Source organism: Watersipora subatra, chromosome 5, assembly GCF_963576615.1.
Source record: "Watersipora subatra chromosome 5, tzWatSuba1.1, whole genome shotgun sequence".
NCBI lineage: Eukaryota > Metazoa > Bryozoa > Gymnolaemata > Cheilostomatida > Watersiporidae > Watersipora > Watersipora subatra.
In genome coordinates, this window is record NC_088712.1 from 26,204,695 (window position 1) to 26,226,158 (window position 21,464).

At 37.0% G+C, this 21,464-nt stretch overlaps 1 protein-coding gene and 1 long non-coding RNA gene across 3 annotated transcripts in view; one reads left to right on the top strand and one right to left on the bottom strand.

Moving 5' to 3' along the window:
- Positions 1-21,464, top strand: part of LOC137396317 (uncharacterized) — a 196,011-nt gene that overhangs the window by 151,610 nt on the left and 22,937 nt on the right. The gene's annotated exons all lie outside the window — the stretch shown is intronic.
- On the bottom strand, positions 9,924-20,981 carry LOC137396321 (uncharacterized). Of its 2 annotated transcripts, none has more exons than XR_010978532.1 (5): positions 20,824-20,981; positions 15,569-15,701; positions 15,211-15,355; positions 13,281-13,388; positions 9,924-9,980 (listed from the first exon to the last, which is right to left on the bottom strand). It is a non-coding gene; the product is annotated as an uncharacterized lncRNA (long non-coding RNA). The 2 variants fall into 2 exon arrangements; XR_010978533.1 differs by having other exon boundaries at positions 15,569-15,735.

Sequence of the window (21,464 nt, forward strand, 5' to 3'; positions counted from 1 at the left end):
TTCAAATCAGCTCTCCAGCGGCCACAAATCAGGGCAGTCTCAGACAACAAGATTAACAAGTTCACAAAAATGACAAATGAGAAAAGACAATCTTGATAATAAACCTCTGGTGATCGGATATGCATCAGATTGTCACCTAATGCATTCAAAGTTATAACCAAGCGTAAACTGCTTAGCCTGAGCTCTGAAGCTCTAGTGCTAAATGATAAGCATCTAGAACCGGTACCCACCCTCAATTACCATAATGCTATATATACGCTAAGTAAATATTTAAAGAGAGAGGCAATGCAGCTGGTTGAGACAAGTAAACGACTGGACTATTCTATTTATATTTAATGAATAACATAGACAAACAATAGTAACTATGTTGTCATGTTAAATAAACATGCACATGACAAGCTGAACTCTGAAGCTATGAATTGTAGCAGCAACATTCAAATCAAATATAGTTTTGACATACCTCAAGGTGCTCTTTACAGAATTTCCTTGAACAATCGGTGCAGTAAGATGTGGCTTGGCGTTTGTGTTGTCGTATCTTGATGCAAGTGTCACAGAGCCTTGCATCATCCACATCATAGTCATCCAATAATTCGGGTGACATCTTATACACCTTCCTAAAATCATGGTTTACAGGTACCATAATATAATTACATAATGAACTATTCTCAATTATCTAAAGTTAATTATTAAAGACTTAAATTTCGTTGCAAGTCAACCTTTAAAGACGTGAATGGTTGGAGAGTTGAACTAATAAGCAACTAGAGACAAGAGTTCCAATGGAAATTGTAGTCTGTCCAATGATGATCACTCTTTCCAGTGAATTAAATGTACACAAATCATTTCAATTAATGTACAAACATCGTTTCTTAATGGTCAATTATAAAGGTGTGTGATCGCATGGAATTAATATACCCGTCACTTAGGCTTAATATTAAAATATCTGAGACAACTTTAATAAGAATTGCCTTCAAGAACAATAGCAGGGCCCAATCAATCATTCTAAATAGCTTGTTCACAAGCGTATTAAATATGTACAATGTTAGCATCACAGTACTTTTGAGTATGACCTACCCGCAGCTTTGAAGCCCGCACCAGCAAATCTTGTTCTTTTCATAGTGTGATGTAAGGCATGGCATACAGTGTATGTGGCCGCAAGGTAGTTGCTTAGGATCAACATTTTTTTCATTTCTCAATCCACAAAATTCACATTCAATATCATGAGAATCAGAAGCCATTGCTAAAATTAAATGACAAAAATATATGATAATAAAATTTGAAAATTTCTATTGAACCTACACAATTACACACTAAACAATACATTATAAGATGATAACGGTATGAATGCTGTAGACTAGCTAATGCTTAAATGTTAGGAACATTATTTAGTGTCACTTATTATATACAATGCACCGGATGAAGCATTTCTAAAGAACCTAAATAAATGAAGTCATAGCGTTTACATCTAAAATAAGATTGTTACATGCAACATTAATATTATATCATGTAAATAAAAAGATCCAAGTGATGACTTGTCATTCTGTAGCTAAGAGATTGATGATTGGTTCACCACATGACAAAACAAAATGAATGGCTTAAAAAAGCAGTCTTTAAAAATGTCAACTCCTCACTGTCTCTAGCATGAGGCTGAATTAAAACTTCAACTTCCTTGGTCATATTCTCCTACATAATACTGTTATATACCCCTAGAGCGGAGGCAGTGGTTTATTGGTAAAACCAAGTTTTACCGCCAAAGATAACTTTAGTTGGCATAGTCTTATAGTATCCCTTACTATAGAACTATGCTAGATAGATATGTTGATAGAAATGTCATCATAACACGGTTTATACTTGACACTTTTACTGCTTAAATAGCATAAAAGTCGGTATCAGCTTCTAGCATAAAATGTTGTGATAAAAGAGTAATATAGCAAAGAGAACTGCTATAATATCTTACTACACTTCGAATCACACATCGTTAACATCTTGAGATCAACAATAGTCTATCCAGATATTAACCACATATCTATGCACTCACGCAACTCATCTCGAGTATCACCTATTACATTAAGCGATCAAGCAACTTAGGATAACTTAAAGCAGAGCACACTAAAGCTAGTCATCGCTTCAGATACAATCAGTTATACCTAATAATAATTAAATAGCAGTTTAAATGCTCTTAATATATCAAATAAATAGGCTCCAATAGATCATATCTTCTTGATTGTGCAGTGTGAATCGAGCATGGTCGCACGCCAACATAGTCAGTGAGCAGAAGTTATCGTAAGTGATTGGGCTGCACATAGCACATATTAGGCATGAGAATGTGTAGCAAAATTAGCTTGAAGCACGTTTACTGAGTAAAAAAGCTCCATTAACTGCATACAATTAAATTTAGCAGCTTAACACCCAATGGAACATGATACTCACTATAAAATTCTCCAAAGTGAGATAATTACGATGAATCTGCTACTGTCCGTGAACTAGGAAGTTACCGGTGTGCCGCTCCCTCCTGCGCGCGCATTTCACTGCGCACTCGTAATATCCGGCAAAATATGTTTCGATTGCGCGCTTAGTAACAGTAACGAAGCGCTGTAAAATCTGTCAAGCGGAAACAGATAGAGCAAATTAAAAGTTGATATTTGAAAAGAGCAGACAACTACAAATTTAAAAATATCGCAAGTCGAACTGAGTACTTTTTGAATAGAAGATGCGTTGTATGAAAATCAAGGGAGGTATTGTTTAGCCGTTGATATTTTCCGAACGTCACGTTATGAAAAACGCTGAAAGGTGAGCAGTACACAGTCTCGCCTTCCATAATATTCAGGTAAAGATATCTGCTACGCAGGAAACGCCTAATATTGAAAACAAAAAAATGTAGTGGAGTCAAAACAATCTTCAGTATTGATCTAGCAAACTTCAGGGCTTATGTGTAGCTGCTCTACTTTTAAACAGGGTTCTTCTAGAAGATCCTACAACCGAGCTTAAATAAGGAAAAATCTGGTTTCTATCAAAAAAGTCCTGCGATCCCGGTGCACGGTATACGGTAGAAGAATTTACTACCCTAAAAGTCTTGCAACAACCTGCTTAATCTCTCTCACTCCAATCCTGTGTGTAATTGATATAGGAAATGATAAATAACCGTAATTTTTCCAGAATAGTGTACCATCTTTATTTTGCTACTAGCCCGAGGTGAGATAAGTAGTTATTGAGTGGAGATTTGTTGTAAAATAATAAACCAACACCAAGTCTGGCTTGCATACAGGCTAGACCAATAAACCATCCACAGAAGTAGAACAGAAAGTTCAGCAACAATTGTTATTGAGCTTGGTGCTCTTCTTCTGTGATAGGTAGGTCCTCCTGAGTGGTCTTATTGTTTACTACGCTTATTTATTTTTGAGAATGTTTATATTACGAAACATTTACGTCAACATCCCAAACACCCACCCTCTTTTTTCTTGTTAATATTACTGCTTGTTGTGTGGCAGACTGATTGTGGTGACAAACCTTTGATCGTGACTGTGTAGACTTATTAGGACTAAAGGTTAATATAAATCTCAGTCAATCAATAATCAGTACAGGCCCTGGCAAAAGTGGGTGCCACGTAACAGTAATTATACCTTGCACAACATTACCCACTTTAAACGACTGCATTTTTGACGCACCTTTTTTATCTGTCAGCATCACTCTTTAGATCAATATTGCATTTGCCAGTAGATATGCAATAAGCTTTGATGTTTGTTGGTAGTAGTCTGAGCTAAATGCTGGTATCATTTCCTAAACTACTGTTACAGTACCCATTATGTTTGTTTACAGCTTGAACACGGTTGTTACTCCATTACCATGTAGGCTACACAGTAGGCTACATACGCTCAGTACTTTAGATAGTATTCAAGCATACATAGAAGAATGTGAGCTGATACACACGATGAAGCGTGTGGTCGCACAGCAAGACAAGAGCTTCACTGCTCCACTCAACGCTGGTACGCTCAGAAACTGGTTACTTACAGGCTTTAAATATACTTACAGGCTATAAATATATTTATACATAAATATATGTAACATGCAATTAGGCCTGCCTGGGCTATCAGGGAGTCTAGAGTGACAAATTTTATTGCATGTATAGCAAGCTTTCTGTTTTTGTTTAGTGATATTACACCAGGCTTTTTCGGTTGAGTTACTAATAGCGTATGATTCATTGAATCCTTGAAAGATTACGCAATATATATATATATACATACATATATATATATGTATATATATATATATATATATAATATATATATATATATATATATATATATACAGCTAGATACTAGCGGGATGCCAAGCATTGCACAAGTCTTAAAAATCAGCTTATAAACAGGGACAGGTGATGTGGTTGCCTTCCATTTGCCATTAGCCTAGCCTGTAGTCAATGACTAGTTGGAGCACATACTAATAACGCCGCAAGAGCAAGCATAATATGACATTGCGCCATGCAAAACAGTGTGCAAATTTTCACCCAATTAGCAACATAAGTCACCCAATGAATCATTCAATCTCGCTCCGCTTGATTGGGACAATGTTGGCTTGGAAAATGGGAGGGTCTAAGATCAAATCCAGCATGAAACGAATAATTCAATCCTACATTTTAATAACTATATCTCGGATCTTAAATCACACACACAAACACACAAACTTCCAAATTTATATATAGACAAGGGTAATTTTTGTTTAGTTACACTTTGAATGCTCGATAGATATTGTCTCCTGGTACACGATCAAAGTAAAAACAGCAAGACTATCTACTTGTTACTTCCAGATCCCAGGCATTAACTTTGCAGTGAACGAAAAATACAGTCGCCTGTTTTGGCTATTCTCATATGAAACATTTTTATGCTTTGAACAAATCTTTTTAGTTAGAAAAGTTGGTGTGGCTGACAAGCCTTGTGAAAAATGCTTTGAATAAAATGACAATCAAGATATTTTACAGAAGACAACAGTTTAATTATTAAGAGGTTAATTTTTTTCCGTCAGGTCAAATTAAATTCAGAATCAGGAATTTTAGCAGCTTCAACAAATCATTTATTTGTATTTAACTACTTTAGTGTACAAACAAAACTTGCAGTTGTTTTCAGGTTTACACTATATATATTACATAGAAGAAATTTACCTATTACTTGGTTTTAGGAAAGCTAAACCTGCTTCAGGTTTTCAATTTGTCTAAGGATTCACGTGACACAACATCAGGGAAATATCCATTAGAAATATGGTACTCAATAGGCATTTATTTAGTAAGACGTATATTAACAAACTTGGAGGTATCTTCTACACCTGCACTTACAGTGAAATGCTATCAAAACAGTTAAAACTTTATCGGTTACCTGAGAATTGACACAAAGATCTTAGCAAACATCAAACCATTTTTCTATAAGGCAAGTATTCAGTCATCATAGCATAGTGTTTAGCCATCATTAAATTAGTCATAAGGATCTCAGGCTAAAGCTAGTGATGATGTCTATCTGTTTAGCCGCAGTTGATAGATCCCATCCAACTTAGCATTCTTTAATATAGATGAAAGCTACTGTAGTTCCCCTAAAACTGTCAGAGGTGGCTGACCAGAAAACATTAAAACTAATTAAAAGAGTCTGAGGAGAAAGGCTATAAAAAACTTACAAATGAGTTTGGACTTTGATTGGCCGTGCAGAATCACTGTTAATGAAGTGTTCAAGTCAGTGATTGCATTTGTTCTGAACCTTAAGTTTGAGCTGATCAGTTGCTGGTTGGATTTACTGAATAGCGAATTCAGAATCTAGTGATCCTAACACTGTTTGTAGCCTATTTCTGGCAATGCTTCTAGCTTTGGACATGACAACGAACTCATTCACTCAACCAAACAATTACCTCAGAAAAGCTGATTGAAATGACAACTCCAAAGGTTGAATAACCAATATGTGACATAGTGTAAAATAACTTGATCATGTAGTTGGCTATTATTACTGAACCCGACTTTACTAGGGAAACATAAAAACTTTGGTGCAAAATTTTGGTGTGTTGCAAAACAGAAAGCTTCTACATGCATATTTATAGTAGTACCTGCACAGCTTGTCTACGCAATTGGTTACTGAAGCCTATATATCTTATCTTCTAGCCAAACTTATCTATATTTACTGGTGGCACCCACATACATGTAGCGTGTCAAAATATTTGCAAAGTGGCTCTTGTGAAAGCTGTCTGTGTATCTGATTAGTGACACCTGCCAAGCTCATCAGCCTTATACTAATGATACTTGCAAAGCTTGTCAGTGTACCTCATTAGTGAGAGAGGCTGGTACAAAGTTCACTCCAATAGCTATACTCTGGCAGTCTAGTGCTCTGCGAGACAACGTCAAGTGTAAAAACTTCATGTAGAGTTGTTAAAAGAGGCTGGGTGATGATAGACTGGCACATGTGTTAGCAATCTGGTTTATAAAGCTAAAGGTGATGAGTTCAAATCTCAAGCCCTGGACTTTTTCCAAACTTTCAATTGTGGCTATAAAATGACGAACACTGTTATTATGGTGGAACTAACACTCTGGCAGTCTGGTGTGCCACGAGATATCCTCAGGTGTAATAGCTAAAGGAGAAACTATTCCATAACATGGCAAGGCAGTCGATTGTAATAGGTAATAGGGTGTTGGTCTACCAAGCCAGAAGCTGTGAGTTCAAATACCGTAGACAGTGATATTTGTTCCTGAACTACCCAGCATGGTATCATACGGATGAAAAATCAACGATCTTACTTCAGCCACAATAGAAGCAATAATATATTCTTATAAATAATGAAATATATTTGCAGAGAGTGCAATCCTTGAAGCGAATACAAGTAACAAGATTTTGATAAACAGAAAAACAATTAGTTGAGCATTTCTTTGATTGTCTAATAAGGTAAGTGGTGGAAAAAGAATAATTAAATAAATTTGAAGCTACAGCAATTAAAAATAGAAGAGAAAAAGGAAATAAATGATTAACTTGAATTACGGCTCACACAACCAATAATCAATTAAACGGAGTGACTGTTAAAAAGTCTGAAAGGCATTTTTTTTCCCACTACATGAATCATTACACACTTCACAACTGCATCAACTTTAGCATATGGTGTGACTTTCATTTTGTACGTAATTTTATACATAAATCAACAAAAAGGAAGTGACAACAATGTGTTAACATGCTACTGATTAGCCCGAAGCATTGTGACTGTCTTACCTTTGACACACTTCTCAAGGTCAAACATACAGTTTTATTAACGAGTCAATAACCAAGCTCTGACAGAACACGATACAGGTTCTTGCCCACTGATAAACTCATAGAATCTCCCTTACACATATCTGTTTACGTAATCATTAACAAGCACCTCCATGCCAATTACTGTGACATCATCATCAGTAAACTGTATCTGTTGATCAGATGTAACAGAGGTAATGATGCCAGTCAACAGACCATGTCAGAGTTTCGAGTTTCAACTTGCTCTGCCAGAAGACAGCCTATAAAGGAGTAAACATTGTAAATAACCAGAGGCAACTACTAGAGCAGCAATTACTGTATATTACAGCAAATTAAAGCTTAAACCAGAACTGCACCGTACAGCTTTTATTACCTTTTCTAAGTAAATCAGAGAGCTGATTCTGATTTTGTACTCAAAATAAAATAAAGATTGTTCAATTAACTTTCAAAGTGATGAAAGCTTTTTACAGTGTTTCAATATCGATCTCGCAGACAACACAATTGACACAAAAAGCTCCGTCCGTAAATATGTGACATAGCCTAGCTTTTTAGGGACAGAAGTTGGTAATGTTTAGTCCGATCTAGAATCATAGAGATGAGTGTTTTAAAACCCAATATTCTCTAAATTCAATCTTCAAAATAATCTCAGTCTTTTCTGAAAGCTAGATAAACTATTTAACATTGCTTGAGCTTGTTATAGGATGTTTAATAAGCTGAAAACCAAGAAAAATGAGCTCAAAAAGCCTGATTTTATCATAAACTAGCATTGTTATTGGGTCAATTGTAAACTAGAATATTCCACAAAACTAACGATATGCGCTAGAGGCTGGTTCACACTATATTGCCATGTCTCGGCTTGTCATTTTGGTCATTGGCTTTCGATCATCGATTATTGAACGATGAATTGATGTCATTGACGAAGCATCGCATACACGTCGGGAAAGTTTGCTGCTGTTAAACTTTGTTGACTTCGCCAAGCATTGATGACTGCCTTTAAAGTGGGAACCATTATGGTGATGGTCATTCACAGTAGAGAATAGCATGATCTATTCATATCCATTTATGATAGTGGCTGCGGGACTAGTTTTTTATTCCCGCATGCAAAAACAAAGAGGTTTCTTCGTGAAAATTTAGAAATCAAATGTTACAAACTATTTCCTTATGCAAACGCGGATGGGTTTGTGATAGGGTGAACATGTTTATCATCGAAGATTGCTGAAGTATTGTGGCATCAACACCGAAATATGACGATGTAGTGTGAACCAGCCTTTAATAGCCACCGCCTTCTAAATGACATCGCTTTGGAGAAAAAATGCTTATTTATCTCAAAACTGTTTGCAATATCTTTATTAAGGCAATAAACATAAAAAATAGTGTAACCCTAGTGACCAACATAGTTGATTTGCTATTTGCAAAACTTCTACTCGGGATTGGGGCAGTTATGGTTTAGACTAAATGACTGTGAAAATGATGAGTACAGTTTATATATGCTGTACTGCTGTAACTCAAAGACAACCTCTAAAGTTTGGTGTGAGGCTTATACACGAAGGCAGCATTTTCATGAGGATATACAATACTGAAAGAAGATTCACCTCAAAGATTTACACAATGATCTACCAAATGAATTATTCTGATTGACTTTTAAATGATCATTTTGCTTTTACATTAATTACATATGTAAATACGTATATTTACTCGGGAAAATATGTTTTTACTTATATGAAAAGCTCTTTGTGTCAAGAAAGCCATATTGTCTTCATCAATCGGAAGCCAATCATGAATGCAACCAGCAGGTAGGGTATATCAGAAATTAATAAAATAGAATTGAAATGATAAAATTTACTATTTAATCCAATTAATAATAATAATCATAGTTAATAATTAATAACAATAATCCGATTAAGAGACATTCAAGTTTTTTTTCTACTGATTTTGACAAAGATATTTGTCTGTAATATGTTATCTAATGCAAAATCACCTAGTAAAAATCATCAAAAGTAAAAACAAAATAGTGAGTCAATTTTAGTAACTTTAGTTACCTGCAGTAACTTTAGTGTACTTAGTGATTCTTATCTGCAATAAAATGTAACATTGTAATGTACCATGTTCAGTGGCAGCAGTACATACCTTACAGAGTTCTTATATTCAAGACAGACGTATAACATAGATGTTGAATTTAACTTAAATCAGTTCAGCATACTAAACACATACCCAAAGCTAAGTTTTAATATGTATTTTACTAGACTTTAACTTTTTCATTGGCCATATATTTATCTCCTAACTGTACACAGTCTCATTTCCAGTATAACTTATGATGAATAATGCAGAAATGAGGGAGAGAGCTGAGGCATTCGACGAATAGCATTCTGTATCTTGCAATAACATAATAGCATTTAATATATGATTTTGTACTTCAGATTAACTAGTAAGAACTGCTAGCTGAAGTTGAATATTTAGGTATTGAAATTCATGCAACACCAAAACTCTCCCCAACAAAAAGTAAATTATTAGCAGTAGCAAAAAAATTAAACAAAGAAACATGAAATTAAAGGAAACAAGGGAATTGCTAAGATGGTGCTAAAACAGATTAATTAAGGTAATGATATGATACATAATTAACTCACACTGCCAATATTTGCTGCCTTATGTCATGATTCTCAATATCCTCAACTGGATGGAACTGATCAGCCACAGAAAAATGAGCCATACAAAGAGTTGCAGAACATATCAGTTCATCACCTAAAATGGAAGGACTGTAATATTTACAGTGAGCATAAAGCATAAATGCGTTAGACCAATAAAGGGAAAATATGAAAACTATAACATATACGATTGTAGTAATTTGGCGTATTCTTGGTACATGCACATTGGTACATGACCTAGTAACTATTTATTATACAAAAATAAAAATTATAGGCCGGCCATTAAGTACACTACTTATTGCAAGCGTTTGTGAAAACCAATCAAAATTAATTACTAGGTGCATAATTTATGCTTCCCCAATTGGAAACATATACACAGATGTAGCCACTTTAATTAAGAGCTAACACTCACTGAGTAGTTAAACCATAACTCCCACCATCATGAGTAGAAGCTTTTCTAATACTAAATCAACTATGCTGATCACTAGGGTTACACTATTTCTCATGTTTATTGCCTCAATAAAAAACATTCCAAACAGTTGTGAAATTAATTTGCATTTAGTCCCAAAGCGATGTCATTTAGAACGCGTTGCTTTTAGCGGATATCGTTAATTCAGTGGCGTAACCTAGCCTACAATTGACCCAATAACAACGCTAGCTTATGATACAATCGCGGTCTTTTTAGTTCTCTTTTCTCGACATCCAGCACATAAAACATCCGGTGACAAGCTACAAGCAATGTTAAATATCGTATATACCATTTAAGAAAGACTGAGATCATACTACAAACTGGATTTAGAAAATAATGGGTGTTAAGACAACAATTTTGATAGTCATTTCATCGCATTCTCTTTTCCGCCGTGTCATGGATCAACCTGTCTTTCAAATAGTCCTGGAACACAATTATATCTCGGTAAAGTTTCCATCAAAGGCATTACCTGTGTCTTATGTGCAAATGTCTCAACTGCGCTAAGCAGTATCAAACTTTAGCATAAAAAACTAGTTCCGTTCAACTCAGTACAACCCAGCCGACAAACTGCCAAATTTTAATCTCGATAGTAATTTTTGTTGATATAATGCGGCCAAAAAACTGTTCAATGACTGGGACAAACAAACATTGTGTGTGTCATCATAAGGAGAAAAGATCGAATACGAGGGACATCATTACCCAGGAGGGCACTGTCTTTATTACGGTTATATAACCTTTGTCTTTAATCTAACCAAATAAATAAGCGCTTTGAAAGATAAAGTTTTTATAAAAAAGTATTAGTAATTGTCTACCCCTTGTGATTATCTTTGATGTTTGGGGTAATCTGACTGCAAAGACATTCCAAGGCTGAAATCAACCAAAACTTTAGAGCGGTTAAAATACTTGTAATGAAAAGGCGCATGAAATGATGTCACTAATTGCTAATGTCGCTATAGTTGAAATCTGCTATTGTGTTAAATATTAAGGGTTACACGACTCCATTCTGTCCGTCTCTTTGGAACCATAAATATGCGGAAATTGCACTATATACATATTTTTCAAACTCCGTCAGGACTCCGGCTATAGATCTTAAAATCTTGGAATAAATATTCGTACCGAAGATGATTTAATCCCGGACCTAGCCGTTCACCAATCTGGACTCATCTGGACCAATCTCACCACTGGACTACGGAAGTCGCAGTTCTAGCCTGCCAGTATAAGTCATTATATCAGAGCAATACGCGGGTCAGAGCGTAATGTCACAAGAAGCTGTTCGCTCACATTATTACACTAGGTAATAGCAAAACTCTCACTATTTCTCATTGTTTATAAGATAAAAAACTTTTCTCATGATAAGTAGTTTGAAAGTTAGAATGGCAAATGTTGTTATATGCTAAATAAAAATCAATTTTCTGTCCAAATACTTTTCTATTACATGGGCAACGCCAGGTGGCAAAGCTAGTTTTGCATATTTTTCAATAATTTTCCATTTAACGTCAATTGTTATTATTTGCTTTTTTTCCATTATCTTTCATTTTACTGGCAAAATTTCAGGCTACGCACAGTACTTTTAATTTACATATTTCTGCACTGAAAATCGCACACAAAAAGCACGGTACAAAAATATAACCAGAGCAGTTGAAAAATACAGAGTGATGCTATTCTCATAAAACACCTCCGACATACTTGGCAACTGACTCACATGCTCGTATCTCAATCATGGCTCGTCTGTTAGTGATAAAACTTGCTTAGAAGCTAGCTCGTCCCTCAAGTTTCTCGTATGTTGGAGCACACATAAGTTGAAGTATTACTGTAGTAGCACAGCCAGCGATTTACTATGCAGATATATGTGTCAAAATTTAGTCAAAATTGTGCTACTACAGTAACTGTAGTAGCACAATTTTGACTAAATTCAGACAATTAATATAATAATTCAGTAATAATTTAATACAACTGCCCATTGTTTTTTTTGTATTAACACATTTTCACACATTTTAATGTAAATATTTATAGATTGCTATACACTTATTATTAATAGCATATTCAAAATGTTTAATTCAGAACAGTTTTTTGTAGTTTTCTCTTTGTTTAGTGAGACAGAAAAAAATATTTTTAATCTAGCTTTGCAATTATAGTTATTCCAATTGAGTTTGAAAACTTGCACCGACATGATTTTTTTGCGTTATATGGAAGATTTTATGTAATTCGAAACAACAACCTTACATTTATTAGAATATTGATTTTAATAAGACCAGTGTGCGCCCGTTTGTCCTCAGACACACGAAGAGAGTTAGAAAAAAGTTACCTCACTTTGGAATTGAACAAGGGTACTCCAGTTTATGCTTCGGAATTCTAACCAGTACACCCTTCAGCCACCTCACCACTTCATGAATTAACTGTACATGTGTTGATTACTCATTACGGTTGCTTAAGGCACATGGAACTGCTGAACGAACTATAGTCTCTTTATATGAATGTTTAAATGATTTTAATGTTAAAATATCCCTGAAAGTCAGATTACCTCAAACACCAAATCAATAATAAATACTGATACTTTCTGATCAAATCTATCAATACTTTGTGTAAGTTCATCTTTAAGGAGAAGAAAAGCAGACAATTCCTACTATTTCTTGGATATTCGGTTGAATGAAATGGCAAGCTATTTGGCTACTATTGACCAGAAGTCCTTGAACTCAGTTATATTGTGGTAGCAAGACGGTGATAGCAGTAGGAAATCACAACTATCTGAAATTGAGTTATCTTCAATCAAATATCTAGCCTTATTATCATTTAGCTTCCAGTAAACCCTAATATGTTTAGTCCACATGTCATTTTCTAACTAAATGTGTGTCAGCATCATGAGGAGACATGCAGTTTAGCCAGCCATTTGTGAAGGTAGAAAACATATTCATTTATAGTTATGCATACCCGTCCGCTTTAACTCTAGCTGGTCTGTGAGTTTGAGTCTTGGTAAATATTATTTAGCAATTCTGTCCAACTCTGCCTTCATTTTTTGAATCCCCTTACAACTGTAGCCTAAACATAGAGTGATCCTAATAGAGGAACTCATAGAAAGTGAAAAATAAATCCTATGAGTTTTGTTGATAACTAAGGGTATGGTCGTTGTATACAGTAATATCACTAATAAGAAGTGCCCCAACATACAAGGAAATAGAGATGCGATGAGCATTTCGAACAAGTTTTTTCTTGGAGATACAAGAAAATTTTCACATCCAAGCATACAACCCATTTCTCGATGACCACAATATAGCCAAATATGTGAGCGACCAAATTCGAGAACAGTATCGCTCGATCTATCTTCTCTAATCATTTTGAAAGAGTTGTTCAAATGTTTGCTGAAGGTCATAGCAATCGTGAAGCAGAAAGCGCCAAACAGAAATGAGCTAACAAAAAGTTAATATGACAGCAAGTTTAGTAAATAATTAAAACTCGGTTTTGTAAGTGTATTTAGAAATCTAGTCATTTAAGTTAAATTCAGTTTCTGTTACGTAGCGTCACAAATGTTTTGGGTACCGAGAAAGTCTGAGAGACTTAAACGCGTCGCTATCAAGTCTCGCAGACTGCCATTAGCCACTATGTAAAATCATACAGTAGTGTTCATAGTTAAACCCATTTTTATGTAAATTCAGCCTCAAAATAACCTCAGTAATTTATGAAAAGTAGATAAGCTATTGAGCACTGCTCGTAGCTTGTTACAAGATGTTTAATAGATGGAACACCAAAAAAATGAGCTCCAAAAAGTGGGATAACATTTTAGACAAAAGCAAGTTGTATTTGAATTTCACTCTCAAACAATGAATACTGGGATACCCAATGATGAGAGCATTTAACATAAATAACTATTTATATAAGAGAACAGACACCCTAGGACACTTTTATTTCGCTAGTGTTTAAATTCGTGTGTAGCATGCAGGGTAAAATTTCGCTGCAACCTAATTTCGTGGCTCTGATGAGTGCGAAAATACCGTGATGTGAAAATAAATGCAGTGGAAAACACAGATTACATTCCTCAGGTCCAGTTTGCTAATGAGAAAAATTTTTCAATTTGGTACTAGTTCGTATTTGTAAACCACAGGCTGAAATGTGTGGGCGAGATCGATAACTCAATTTGATCACTTGCTGCCATTTGTTTCTTGGACTATCAATGACGTCTAGGTCCTTTTCGCCGTGACTTCCACATATCTTTCACACTCAAATCCCAAAAAGAAGAAAATAAATCACAACCAACTTCACAACCAAAACTACATAACTGGTGAAGGTTGATATCATTTTTGGTTGGTAATAAAATTCATCGCTACAACAATTATCATTTAAATTTATGACTTCACCTACCAGACATTCATCCTCATCAGTTACAAATTTGGTGACTAAACTGATATTATCCTCTTAATTTGCTTTGCCATGCTGCTCAGTCAGTGTAATAGCTATAATGAGTTTACCAGAAATTTCCCATTGAGCCAGACCACACACGACAATTGTCTGCATTTTTATTATAACGATTTTCTTGTATATATCAATGAATAAAGCCATTTAACTTTGCGTTTTCGCTCGTTCGTTATGATAGTTTAGTTTCGCTCATGAAATTTTTGCGAGAGGATGACTCCGCGAAAATGCGAACGTTAGATCACGTGAATACATATGTGTCCTAGGGTATTCAACTTTGTAACATATATATGAAAACTACTAGCATAAATTTAAAATGTTGATGAAACATTTTAGATAGTTCTTTCTTCCGGTAATATGCAAGTATTTTGAGTCTGAATCATTTCATGAAAATGACTGATTTTCATCATTTACGTGTAGCAATCTTTACCTGAGCAAAAATCTAGCAACTTACCTTGTTCATGGTTGTCTTGCAGTTCCTTCATAATCTCGAGGTATCTAGAAGGCTGTTGTTTTCCAAATCATGCAGCTTCAAGTGATGAATCTGTAGTTCTTTCTCATATCCTTTTCATCCATTGTGTTCATCCATTATGTTCACCCTGTGTTCAAATTCCTCATAAACATGGATGTTGAAATGAAACATCAAATGCAGAAATTAGTCATTAAAACATACTGACCTCCACAAAAAAGTAAATCATTATCATAGTTGTCAAAAACTTAAACAATGAAACAACAATCTAAAGAAAACAAGGGAACTGATAAGATGGTGCTAAAACAAATGAAAGTAATGACATGATACATAATTAGCTCACACTTTCATGAGTTGCTGAATCTGCCCTTTATGTCATAATTCTCAATATCCTCGACTGAATAGAGTTGATCAGCGACAGCAAAATAAGCCATACAGAGAAATATGGAGAGATGCAGAACACATCCGTTCATCAGCTTTAAACGAAAGGACTGTGATATTTACATTGAGCTGAAAGCATAAATAGTTGAGTCAATAAATGACTAAAAATTGAAAAACAGAACATATATGACTGCAGTAATTTGGCATGTTCTTGGTACATGCGCATTGGTACATGACCTAGTAATTCTTTATTGTAAAAGATAAAAATTATGAGCCGGCCTTTAAGTACACGGTTTATTACAAACATTTGTTAAAACCAATCCAAATGAGCCATTAGGTGCATAATTAATGCTCACTATGGTATACTAGAAACTTATGTATACTCGAAACATTTACTGGAATATAGCTACTTTAATAATGAGCTCCTACTCACTGAGTAGTTAATAACTTCGATTGTTTCCGACAAACAGAACTAGCAAAAAGAAAGCTAAAAACTATGATTTGATTCAACAATATGCTTGTATTACCTCCGCATGAACAATAATATTTAATAACGTGCTAATGAAAATACATTTGGCCGGAATAAAAACCGCAAAAGAGGGAGAGAGAGAACAAAAATAAAAGCGCAGTATTAACAAAACAGATATGCAGCAATAAACACTTAGCAAAATATGTGAAAACACATGGATCCACACTATAAACTGTTGGTAGGTTTAACTCACTGATGCTTGTAGATTTGTATTTGTAGAATTGTAGTAACTCATATTAATGCAGACGCCATGGCCATGGTCTTGTTGAATGAATGCTTTACTTGACTCGCTGATATAGTTTCTAATAAATGTGTATATTTATAATCTCTAAGTCAACATCCCATCACTTTTTGAAGTGTGTTATTACATATAATGTTTGTGATTATGTGTGCAGATCGTGTAGATGATGGTCTGCGCGTGATAATATAATGTTCGGTAGTTGTGATAATAGCTTGAAGAAATCCATCCTTCGTATCTGGTTAAATGCGGTTAATATAAATGATTGTCGTTGTGCGATTTACTGTACATAATCGCTCAGATAGGACGGCTTCTTGATTAGTCGTCCAGACCTAGCGATCCTTGGCGTATCTGGGGTATCTTGATCAGGTACGATACTCTGTTCCCCTCTCTTCTTTCCTTGTGGGTGATTGCTTGCTTGTCTTTCAGGTGGCGCATTCTGTTTAGGAGAGGGTGTCTCCCCTGGTACTGCTTGTATAGCCACTCGATTTCTCCGGATGACATGTCCACCCTCATTCTGCAGTAAGTACGACCGATCGGATAGGGGTTCTAGTACCGATGCCGGTTTCCATCTCTGGGCTCGGTCATTCACTGTCCGGATTAGTACCGACTGACCATGTTTTAGAGGATCTAGGTCGTGACTTCTTTTGTTGTAGCTTGTGGCTATCCGCCGTTGCCGGATGTCTCTTGCTTGTGCCACTTCCTCTCCTGACTGTATCTTGGGCCTGTAAGTCTCTTCGGGTTGCACTAGCAGGGTCCTCAACTTTCGTGAGTATAATCGTTCGCTGGGACTACAGAAGTCTCTGTTGGGAGATGCTCTCCACTCCAGCAATGCCTTCCAAGGATCTGCCGCTGTCTTGTATAAGTGCTTGACTATCTTGACCGCCGACTCTGCCTTCCCATTGCTTTGGGCGTGCGTCGGTGATGGAGTGGTGTGTTTAAATTGCCAGTCTTCAGCAAACCTTTTAAATTCGTTGCTCGCATAATATGGAGCATTGTCACTTTGTACCCAGATGGGGATGCCGTGCCTAGCAAAGATTGCTTTGCACGCCTGTATGACTGTTTCGACTGTCTCATCTTCCAATTTGGCCACTTCGATGTAGTCTGACATATAATCCACCACAACTAAATGTGGCTTTCCTTGGTGATATAGTATGTCTGTCCCCACTTTAGCAAATGGTGTCACCGGAACTTCATGCATTCTGATAGTTTCTCTTTGGTTCTTTGGTTTGTTCAGCTGACATGGTCTGCATGCTTCGGCTGTCTTCTGTATGTTCTCGGCCATGCCCGGCCAGTAGAGGATGTCTTTAGCTCTTCTCATCATGCTTTCTGCTGCTTGATGAGCACCATGTAGTGCGTCACATATCTCTTCCACCATGTTCCCTGGTACTACAAGCCGCATGCCTCTGTATACCAGCTGTCCACGCACTGCCAGTTCCTCCTGAAAGGTCCAATAGTTTTGCAGTTCTTTGATGCAGTAATCACGTCGTTTGGGCCATCCTTCTAGTATAGTTTTCATTAGTTGTATATATGTCGGGTCTTCAGCTCCTCTGACTTTCATTCTGTCCAGTCTTACATCTGTCATATCTGTGTATTCGGTGGGATCACTGTTTTCAAGTCCCATTAGAAATACTTCTGATTTGTTGTTTTGAGAGGCTGTGTCATCTTCCGTATTTAGCGTTGCCCTTGATAGCATGTCAGCTACCACCTGTTCGTGTCCCGGGCGGTATTCTAGCTCCAGGCCATACCTCTGTAAAGACAACAACATCTTTTGCAGTCTTAGTGGGGACTTGTTCATCTCTTTTTTGAGGTTGTCTCCAGAGGTCGATGATCTGACAACACAGTTATGTCTTTTTTTCCATATATATACTGGTCGAACTTCGTGCATGCAAATATAACAGCCAAACATTCTAGCTCTAGGGGATGATATTTCTCTTCTGTCCCATTCAAGGTTCTTGACGCAAAGCTAACTGGTCTGCCCTCCTGCAGGAGTACGGCTCCCAGTCCTTGGGTGGAGGCATCACATTCTATCACGGCTGGTTTGTTGGGATCATAATATCTAAGCAGCGTGTCCTCAGACAACGTAGCTACCAGTTTGTCCCATGCCTTCTGTTCTACCGCTGTGAATTTATATTCAGCACTTTCCTTCGCTATATCTCTTAGGGGCTCTGCCATTTCTGACAAGTGAGGTATGAATTTTGCCAGATAGTTTTTTGTTCCCAGGAATCGCTTCACATCCTGCTTGTCTTTAGGATATGGCACATCTCGCAATCCTTGGATTATGGAAGGATCAGGTTTGATGCCCTCCGTCGTTAGCAGGTGGCCCATGTATTTGATTTCAGACAAGTGTAGCTTCATCTTGTCTCGATTTATTTTAACACCTTTCTCCTTGAGTCTATCTAGCACTTTCACTAACTTTTCATCGTGATCTTGACGTGCTTCTGCAACGGTGTCACCAACTCCATATAACAGTATGTCATCAGCTATAACTTCTGTTCCATCTAGACCATCCAGCACCATGTGCAATCGTCGCTGGTATTCTTCAGGCGCCAAACTTAGTCCAAATGGTAAGCGGTTCCAACAGTATCTCCCCAGTGGCGTCCAGAATGTCGTGAGCTTTCTGGACATCTCAGCTAATTTCACTTGAAGGAAGCCATCTTTGGCGTCTAACAGTGAGAAGCATCTCGCCTTTGTCAGCTTTGGCAGCACATCCTCCAATGTGGGTATAGGGTAGTGGTTTCTCACTATGGCTTTATTCAAGTCCTTTGGGTCTAGACATGGTCGTATTTTTCCGTTTGGTTTTCGAAAGGCCACCAGTGAGGAAATCCAATATGTGGGCTCAGCCACTCTTGACACTACTCCTGCCTTCTCCAGTTCTTTGATCTTGTCGATGATGTCCTCTTTTAACATTACTGGTGTTCGTCTAGGTCGGTGTTGTACTGGATTGACTGAGTCATCTATTCGAATCTCATATTCCCCCGGCATCTCCCCCAGTCCTGTAAAAACTTCTTTGTAGTGCTGTGTTATCCACTCCATGTTAATTTTCTGTTGCATTGTCTTGACTTCAGCTGCCGTATGTATTAGGCCTAATTGCAGACATGTCTCCAATCCGACAATTGGTATCTGGGACGTTTTGGGTGACACTACCTCAAATTCTATGCTCTTGAGTCCATCAAACGTCAGTAGCACCTTTCCCTCACTGCGTATTTCGGTGCCATCATATGTCACAAGGGTGACCGGGCTAGGCTTCATGGTTGGCCGGCCCAGCTTCCGATAATAGTCCGATGTTATAATATTTCTCGCTGCTGCTGTATCTAACTGACATCTGACTTCTCTGCCATCCAGATTCAGTTTAGCTATCAGCTTCTTGCCATCCTTGATTACCGTGATTGCTAGGAGTTCATCATACTCTCGGGTAGGTTCTCCCATTGTCATACACTGGTCTCCAGTTTTCCGATCCCGAGCTTTCTGCATACATGCGGCTTCGAAATGGTTCTTTCTTTCACAGTATTTGCATTGCTTACCCCATGCTGGACAATTAGATGCTCCTCTTCTGTGGTTTCGTCCACAAAATTTGCATGGCAATTGGTCTTTTCTCTCATTGTCTTGTCGCTCAGGCTCGGTGCTCTGTCTCGTCCCTGTTGGTTTGTCATTGCGCACATACACCTTGTGAACTCCTTCATTTAGTTCCTTTCCAACATCTTTCATATGCTCTGTTGCCGCTGTATATTCTCTTCCTATTTTGATAGCATTGACTAGCGTTAGTCCTCCCTCGATTGCTTTCATTAGCAGCTTGTCGCGCAGCTTTTTCTCATCCACACCTTCCACAAAAGCATGACATGTCAGATCGTCTGTCAGTTCACCGAGCACACATTTTCGTGCTTGTGTGCGTAATTTTGTTTCAAATTCTTCTATCGATAGGCCATCTTGTTTCATGCACAGCAACCTGTGTCTAGATATGAAACTTTCATCTTGGGGCTCACAAAATTTGTTGTATTCGGCTAGCACTTTTGCGTAATCTAGCCTGTCTGTCCCTGTGAGCGGAAAATTTTCATAAATATCATTCCCACGCTCACCTATAACCCTCAACAGTATATTTACTTTTACCCTACCCGCAGCTTCAGTTTTTTCTGTTGCTTCTAAAAATTGCTCAAATTCTCTTTTGAATTTTCTCCATCCTTCTGCCAGGTTACTATCTTTCAGCTGCTCAGGTACAAATAGTCGTTCCATGTTTCTTTAGGTTCGTTCTTCTGACACCATATAAACTGTTGGTAGGTTTAACTCACCGATGCTTGTAGATTTGTATTTGTAGAATTGTAGTAACTCATATTAATGCAGACGCCATGGCCATGGTCTTGTTGAATGAATGCTTTACTTGACTCGCTGATATAGTCTCTAATAAATGTGTATATTTATAATCTCTAAGTCAACACACACTTTAACTACCAACCTGTGTTAACAAGAACCAGCATTATATATGCATCTATTGCGTAGGCACCGTAGCAAAAATGTTTTCAAATATTTGTTTTCAGCCGAGCTAAATAGGTTTTCTTACAAATTTCTTCAAAGAAATTCTTACAAAGAAATTTGTAAGAAAATCTATTTTAGCTCGGCTGTAAAATCCCCTAAAGAAGCTACGTAAAAGTCGAGCCCTACGCGGAAGCCCTTGAATTTCAAAGAGTTTTGCTATCCATACTACCGTTTCCACTATATTTTATCGTTTTCTGAATTTATATGTTTCCTGCGTAGCAAATATCTTTACCTGAAAGTAATCGGAAGCGGCACTGTGTACCGCACACCCTACCACCTAAGATAATCTTACGTTCGGAAAACCGCAACGGCAAAATAAAGTCATCGATCTTTTTACAACGCGCAAAATGTCCTTTTGCGAACTGTGAGCATGTAAAAGTTGTAGTTGTCTGCTCTTACCAAAAAGCAAACTCGTAGAGACCGGCGCTGTTTCAGCTTGACAGATTTTATACTGCTTCGTTACCGTTACTATGCGCTATCAAAACATAATTTGCCGGAGGTTGCTAGTGCGCAGTGAAATGCATGCGGAGAAGGGAGCTGCTCCTAGTAACTTTCCAGTTC